An 8,078-nucleotide genomic window follows, 5' to 3' on the forward strand; every position below is an offset into this window, starting at 1 on the left:
GGGGGGGGGGGGGTAGGCTGGAGCGGAAGAGGAAGGAGGGAGAGGGGGTGAGGAGGAGGAAGGAGGAAGACGAGGAGGAGACGGATGCAGCGGGGGAGGTGAAAGCAAGAGAAGAGAGGAAGAAGAAAAGGAAGAGGAAGAAAGTGGATAAAAAAAGTTGAGAAAACGACCCGGATTTAATTGGGGCCATAAATGGGGAGGAAATGAAGTACAGGGAAAAAAAATGAAGGAAAATCAGGAAAGTGAGAGAGAAGAGGGAAAAGCGAGAGGAAAATAAAACAGGAAAGGAAAAGGCGAAGGAGAGATGATGAGAGAGAGGGAAATGCGAAAAAAGTAGGAAAGGAGATAGAAAAAACGAAAGATGAATAAAACGGGAGAGATAAAAGCGAAGAAAACTAAAGGATGAAAATGAAAATCAAAATAGGAAGTTAGGAGAAAATAAAAATGAAAAGATATGGAGAAGAGAGAGAGAGAAAACAACAAAAACAATGAAAAGATAAAGCGAATTAAGAGTAGAAATAAAAAAGAGAGAAAAAAAACAACATAATAAGAGAGAGGGGAAAGCGAAAGAAGCGTCAAAAAAGCAGAAAAGGAAAAGCGAAGGAGGAGGCGGGGGAAGGGAGGAAACGGTCTTTATCTCCGGGTCAGGGTCCGGACTGCCATGCGACAGCGGTTGACGTGCTGTTGATGAAGCTGTTATAACTGTGTTCGAGCAGCACCAATCACGCCCTTCTGTGATGGCATCCTCAGGGGCCTCTCCGCGCTTATCTTCCCAAGTAGTCCAGCGAGAAGTACGTGCTTGCATGCTTTCTGCTTTCTGTTGCTATTAATACGGTGTGCTTGACTGATGTACCGTGGAAGTAGATGTTTCTTTTTTTTTCTTTTCTTATTTGTCTGATTTATCGCTGGAAGATATGGAATAAATCCAATGGGACTCCGGTATTTGAAAAGGGAGATATATTCGCTAATAAATCAGCAGGACTTTTGATACATCTAATGCAGATATCTTCGCGAATTCACTGACATTCTGGGAACACTCTCACGGTCGGTCGTGAGTCTTGCTATCATAATGCGTAGTTAGATTCCCTCGGAATTCCTTTAGCGCGTTCCATGCATGCCGATACGCATGGTTGCTAAGATAGTAGGCTTTTGCATGTTTCAGTGTTATTGTGCTATGTCCCTGGTCTTCCGTCAGTGTAAAAATATCACTTGCAGATCAAGCTTGGCGAATTTTTCTCTTTCACAATTCAAATAAAAGAGAGATTCCTATTTTGCAGCAACATTGGAGTTGGATATGCATGGTGTTTGCATCTACGTCATGGAATTGCATATTTTATACATGCCTTCACGGATAAGTCTGAAGTGTATTATCCCGAGAACTTATAGGTTTAGGACCAATGATGAATTCCTGTCACGATAATGAATGCATTGTGCTCTACCTAAACAACAGGTGAATTTCAGGTGTTGTCGTAAATTTCCAGCCAGCGATCTGAGGAAGCTCCATAAAACTTTCTAGGAACTCTCATTCCGTCCTTCCCCCCCCCCCCCCTTCCTTCTGTTTCCTTTGTTCTCCCTACCCCTTTTTTTCGTTGTTCTTTTACCTCTTCCATTTTCATGATTTCATCACTCCCTCACCTCTCTCACTAATCTTCTCTTCCCCCCTCCCTCTTTCCTACCTCTCACGACCTCCTACCTCCCCATTCCTCTCTTTCTCTCCGTTTTCTCCTCCTCTTCTATCCTCCTTGTCACGCACTCTTTTCTTTCCGTCTTCTCCTCCACTACATTCTTCTCTCCCTGGCCTCCTCACCTCTTCATCCCTTCTCTTTCTTCTCCTTCTTCAATCTCCTCCTTCTCTACTCTTTTCCCTCCCTCTCACGACCTCCTCACCCCCGCTTCCCCCCCTCCCCCCTTCCGGACGTGACTAATGACCACCCGAGTGTGACTTTCCCTGCAGAGGAGCGCCCGGAGGCGTCCTCACTCGTCTCACGGTTTCACTTCAGGCGAGAAAAGGGGGTGAGGAGGAGGAGGAGGAGGAGGAGGAAGAGGGGGAATGGGAGGAGGAGGAGGAAGAGCGGGAATGGGGGGAGGAGGAGGAGGAGGAGGAGGAGGAGGAGGAGGAGGAGGAGGAGGAGGAGGAGGAGGAGGGAGAGAAAAAGGAAGAGGAAGGCGAAGAGGAGGAGGTGGAGGGGGAAGAGGAGGAGGGCAAAGAAGAAGAAGAAGAGGAGGAGGAGTAGGAGGAGGAGGAGGAGGAGGAGTAGGAGGAGGAGGAGGAGTAGGAGTAGGAAGAATGCGAAGGGGAGAAAGAGGGAAGGAGGGAAGGGAAAGGAGGGAGAAAAAGGTAGGGAAGGAATAAGGGGAAGAAAGACGGAGGAAAGGATTTAGGGTGAAGAGGAACAGAAGAATCCGGAACTACAGTAAAAGGAAAGAGAGAGAAAGAGGGAGAGAGACGGAGGGAGGGAAGAAGACGGGTGGAGGAAGTGGGGAATAAGAGATTAAGAGGGAATGAAGAAGGAAGAGAGAATTGAGGAAGAAAAGAAGAAAAGGGACGGAGGAAAGAAGAAAGAAGAGAGGGGAGGGAAAAAGGGAAGCCAGAGGAAGGGAAATCGGGTAGAGGAAATGGACGAGAGAAGAAGAAGCAATGCAAAAGGTAGAGAGCAAGAATAAGAATGATGGAAGGGAGAGAAAAAAGAAAGGAAAATAAAACACCCAACAAAGCGTAGCGATGGGAGTATAACTCCTAAGGGACTCGAGAGAAGCCAAAATGAGCCTTACATCAAGACTCTCTCCCAAAGGCGCTTAAGAGAGCGAAGAAGCCATCCGGGTAAATGCACAGAGCTCGTGATTCGCGTGTGACCCTAAATCAGTCAGCGTAACTCGAGTTCTGAGTGCGGGCGACAGGTGCGCGCACAAAGGCCTCCCTCGCTCACCCACACACCGACGCCATTTCACCTTTTAAATTGGTTTAAGAAAGATTTCCCAATCATCGAAATAGACGGGTTTGGCTGGAAATAAGCTACCTGGTAAGTGGGGAATATGAAGCAAGAGGTGGAGTCGATAGCTAAAATAGAAAAATAAAAATATTAGAGGTTATCTTAGTGATGGCACCCCGCGTCCGACACCCACGGAGCGTTGTTTCACGTTCGAGTCTCTCTGGTTCTTATTCTCTCCTCTCTTCTTTCTCTCCTTTGAGGTATCTTTCGTGTTGAGGTTTGATACGCGAATGAAAAAAAAGGATTTGAACTATAGAAATACTATATGAAGTAATGAATGTATCTAAGCGAGACGATAGAAAGCATTTCTTATATATATAAAGATATAGAAATGTTTTAGATTATTGACAAATAACATTGACTAAATGAATAACATTTCCGTCTCTCTCTCTCTCTATCTATCTGTTTATCTACCCACTTACCTTATCTATCTATATCTTTCTGTATTCATGTCTCCAACGAAAACATTTCGTAATTCCCCCCCCCCCCCCCCCAAGAGCTTTACTTCATGTTATTACTTATCGGAATGTCATAATGCGGAGGCACCGATGATATTGCTGTTCGTAGGGAAATGAAATGACATCCCGAGTTCCGTGCATTTCGCGGCGAACGGGGGAGACGGCGCTCGAACGAAGGGCGGCGAGAAAATTACACCAAGTCTATAGAGGCGTCTATGTACATGTTATATGATAGATATGTATATGAATACATACATACAGACACACACACAAACACAATCGCACACACATACATACACACACACACACACATATATATATATATATATATATATATATATATATAAATATATATATATATATATATATATATATATACGCATCAATACATACATACATACATATATATATATATATATATGTATATATATATATATATATATATATATATATATATATATACGCATCGATACATACATATTTATATGTATATATAAATATATATGGATATAGATATAGATATATACACATTGATACATACATATATACATGTATATATATATATATATATATATATATATATATATATATATATATGTATATATATATATACATACATTTATAAATATATACATAAATATATATATATAAATATATATATATATATATATATATATATATATATATATATTTGTGCGTATATATGTGCACACATATGTGCGTATGTATATATACATATGTATATATATGTATGTATATGTATGTGTGCGTGAAAGAGAGAGAGACTGACACAAATAGATAAACAGAAAGAGGGAGAAAGAGAAGCTGAGAGAAAACGCATTATGTTTTTTTTCTGTTTTTTTTTTTTTACTTCTTATTATAATGCATGCCAAAAAAACAGCGTCTAAATAGCTTTCTCTGCACTGCCAGCGTTCTGTTCTTCGAGTTCAATATTCATCCTCGCCATTCTCTTCATCACGCATTTATCAGCATAATGCCAACATGAACTTTCTTGAATCCGAAATGCATTCAATTGCCGAGATCAATTCCATGTTTATTTGATATTTCAAAGTTCTCCCTTTTCTCGCCTTTGCCTCCATCAACTCCAAATATACCTTTTGAAAGAACGGGACCCTATCAACTGTTAATTTGTTTATTTGTTTGTTCTATTGTTTTAAGATCCCCTTCTCTCTCTCTCTCTCTCTCGTTTCCCTCCCCGTAACACTGCGCATTTCGTGAACCGGATGTTTGGAAAGCGCTTATATAAGAAATTGATTTCTTCCCCCACAAGAATGCGGAAAGCGATTTCGCAACTCTCAGCGCAAATGAGAGAAAGCACCGCCGGAAACCCTGAAAGCCGGGGAAGCCTTTAAGCCTAAAAAAGAATGTCTGGAAGCCTCATGGCACCCGAGAGGATGGGGATGTTTCTTCCTTCCCCCACGCAGAGGGTTTCACTTCGAGGGCACGCGGACGGTGGGGGATTCGCAGCCGTTTTGTGAAGCGTCGGGGAAGGAAAAGGAGGAATGGAGAAAAGGGGGAGAAGAAGAGGAAGATTATAGGATGATGATGATGAGGAGGAGGAGATCGAGGAGGAGTAGGAGGGGGAGGAGGGGGTAGAGGGGGAGGATGAAGAAGAAGAAGAAGAAGAGATGGAGGAGGAGGGGAGGAGGAGGAGGAGGAGGAGGAGGAGGAGGAGAAGAAGAAGAAGAAGATGGAGTTGGAAGAAGATGATGATGAAGAAGAGAAACAGGAACAAGAACATTAAGATAACAAAGAAGAAGAAGATGCAAAAGAAGAGGAAGCGAAAGAAGTAGAATAGGAAGAACACAAATCACAAGAAGGTATATGAAGAGACGACCAAAGAGGAAAATAATGGACGAGGAAGAAAACCGGAATCATGGAAAAGGCAGACAAAGGAGAAACGGTTTCTTTGAAAACATTAACGTGGTGTGTTCCTTTTCTCTCTTTTACATAAAAATCAGATTCCTTCCTGTTTCCCCAGAGCGGAAAGTCCATCCCGCGAAACCGGCAAATCATTATCCAAAACGTTTAATTTTTTTTTTCCCCCAGAAACTTTTCATTTTTGCGAGTGTTGCTGGAACCGCGCGCTGCCTTCCCTTGGGGCCCTCCCGGAGCTCGCTGGCCTTGACACTTCGCGCTTTTTTTTTTTTTTCTTGAAGATCGTGAAAGAAAAGGACTTCCAATTTCTCCCTTTTTTTCCGCGAGGACTTTGCAGCCGATGGAGAACGCGTAACGGAAATATGGCCGCCGCGATTTAAATAGGATTTTGCTATTGGTCAGATTTACAACGGCAATCTGGGAGAATGCATGCAAGAGAAAATTTGTACTTTTATGAATTACGGGACCGCAGAAATCGACATATTTTAACAGCTCGTGTATAGTTCCCGGGCTAACTGGAGGCTTAGAGACCGCGGGGCTAAATGAGTGTTAAGTGGCTAGTTAAATATCATTTGGTGAAGTGAGAAGAAAACGATACATCTATATACATATGAACGTATTCACATTAACAATATGTTATTTACGTTTGCCTCCAGGGAATATCGATTTGCTAGATAGGACCAGGCCTTTACGTAATATAAGGTAATATATACCATTGTGATAAAACTTATCATATACAAACGATAAATTCACCAAAAAATAGGCAGAGGAAGTACTTGCCCCAATATCAATAGATGAAGAATGTTTGTCTGCTTAAAAAAAGAGTAAAAAGTTTGAAAAAAAGGAAAGTCAGAGAAACTATAACCACATATTTAGAGGTTCACGATTTTAAAAGTGGTAATTCGAAGCTGCAACACCAAAACTAACACGCGAGAAAGTGTGAAACCATATTTCCGAACACCCGATTCGGTAGAAAGTGTCCGATGCTTTGGACCGAACAAAAACTAAGTTGCCTATGGTAAAAGTAAGTAAAACGCAACAAAAATCAAGAGAGAGTTCGAAGTTAAAAAGTCCATTCGAAAGAGAGAAATAAGTAGATAGAGAGAAGAGAAGAGAGAGAAAGAGAGATAGAGAGAGAGAGAGAGAGAGAGAGAGAGAGAGAGAGAGAGAGAGAGAGAGAGAGAGAGAGAGAGAGAGAGAAAGAGAGAGAGAGAGAGAGAGAGAGAGAGTGAACAAGATCGTAGATCATTTTGAAGTTCATTAGTGAGAAATACAGTAAAAGGTGTGTCTGTATAATAATGACCTGACATCTCAATTTAAAAAGTGATTAGCAAAGCTCTATAATGAGGAAACGTCTGCGTGAGCGACTGAATGATTCTGTGAGTGAGTTAAGGTGTATGTGTGTGTGTGTGTGTGTGTGTATGTGTGTGTGTGTGTGCGTGTGTGCGTGCGTGTGTGGGTGGGTGCGCCCGATCACAAACAACTTCTCAATGTCTTAATTCAGTATAATTTCCCATGAAAAACATTCGGCGTCATAGGCCACAGATCCGCGTGAGACAAAGACGAGAGAGAGAGAAGGAAACCGGTTCTGCGCTGAAATGAACTGTTCAGTTTCCTTTGGATTGAAGTGGTCCTCTAACTATTTATCTGTCTATCTATCTATCAGCTGTAACACACAAATATATATCATATATATACACACATCTATCCATTAACTCCATCTACATTTAAGTCTTATCTGTCTTTATCGATATATATATTTAATCTATCTCTATCAAATTCTATGCATATGAGTATGTGTGTGTAAACATGGAAAGTAGGTGTAAATATATATATTATATCTTTCTGCCTAATTTCCCTTCTTATCATACACACACACACACACACACACACACACACACACACACACACACACACACACACACACACACACGCATATATATATCACGAAACGAAATGCAGCCAAAGATCACGAGGGGATGTTTATCTGATGTTATATGATTTGCAATACATTGAACGGAAGCTTGGCAGGAAATAATTATAATGTCTGACGCATTGCTCGCCTGTCTGTGCGCTTGCATTCCTTCTGTGCACATTCAGACACACGCACATCCACTCTTTATCTTATTTCTCAATCTCTTCAGATATACTCAGCCTACGGTTATTTAGATATGTTATATACACATATAGATACAAGCATATGTACATATATACATGCATACACTCAGACACATGCATACATACTCAGACACACATATATACGTACTCATATATACACAGAGACATATATATGGGTGTGTGTGTGTGTGCATGTGCGTGTGCGTGTGTGCAAATTTCTTTAAATATAACCTACACAATCATAAAAGGAGCAAAGTAACTATAAAACAACAACAGATCCACGCGTGGGTGATTGCCCATTCACATAGGCCTTGATGCTTACCTAAGAGTGTATGCATAACAAAGATGTGCCGAGTTACAGCTGCGCACACAAGACTTCTTAGAATACATTATAATTAACGGTAAATCAACATCAACAACTACTACAGTTGATCACAAAACCTGAGGGTATGAATAATGAAAATGGTAATAATGATGATGATTTCTGCACCTAATGATGATGATAGTAATGGTTATATTATCAGTGGTGATCGCGAACAGAATAAAACAACATTAAAAATCTATTAAACTATTAAAGAACAACTGTATTGCTTATTACAATGATATTAATGAC

Source organism: Penaeus chinensis, chromosome 5, assembly GCF_019202785.1.
Source record: "Penaeus chinensis breed Huanghai No. 1 chromosome 5, ASM1920278v2, whole genome shotgun sequence".
In the NCBI taxonomy this organism is placed as follows: Eukaryota; Metazoa; Arthropoda; class Malacostraca; order Decapoda; family Penaeidae; genus Penaeus; species Penaeus chinensis.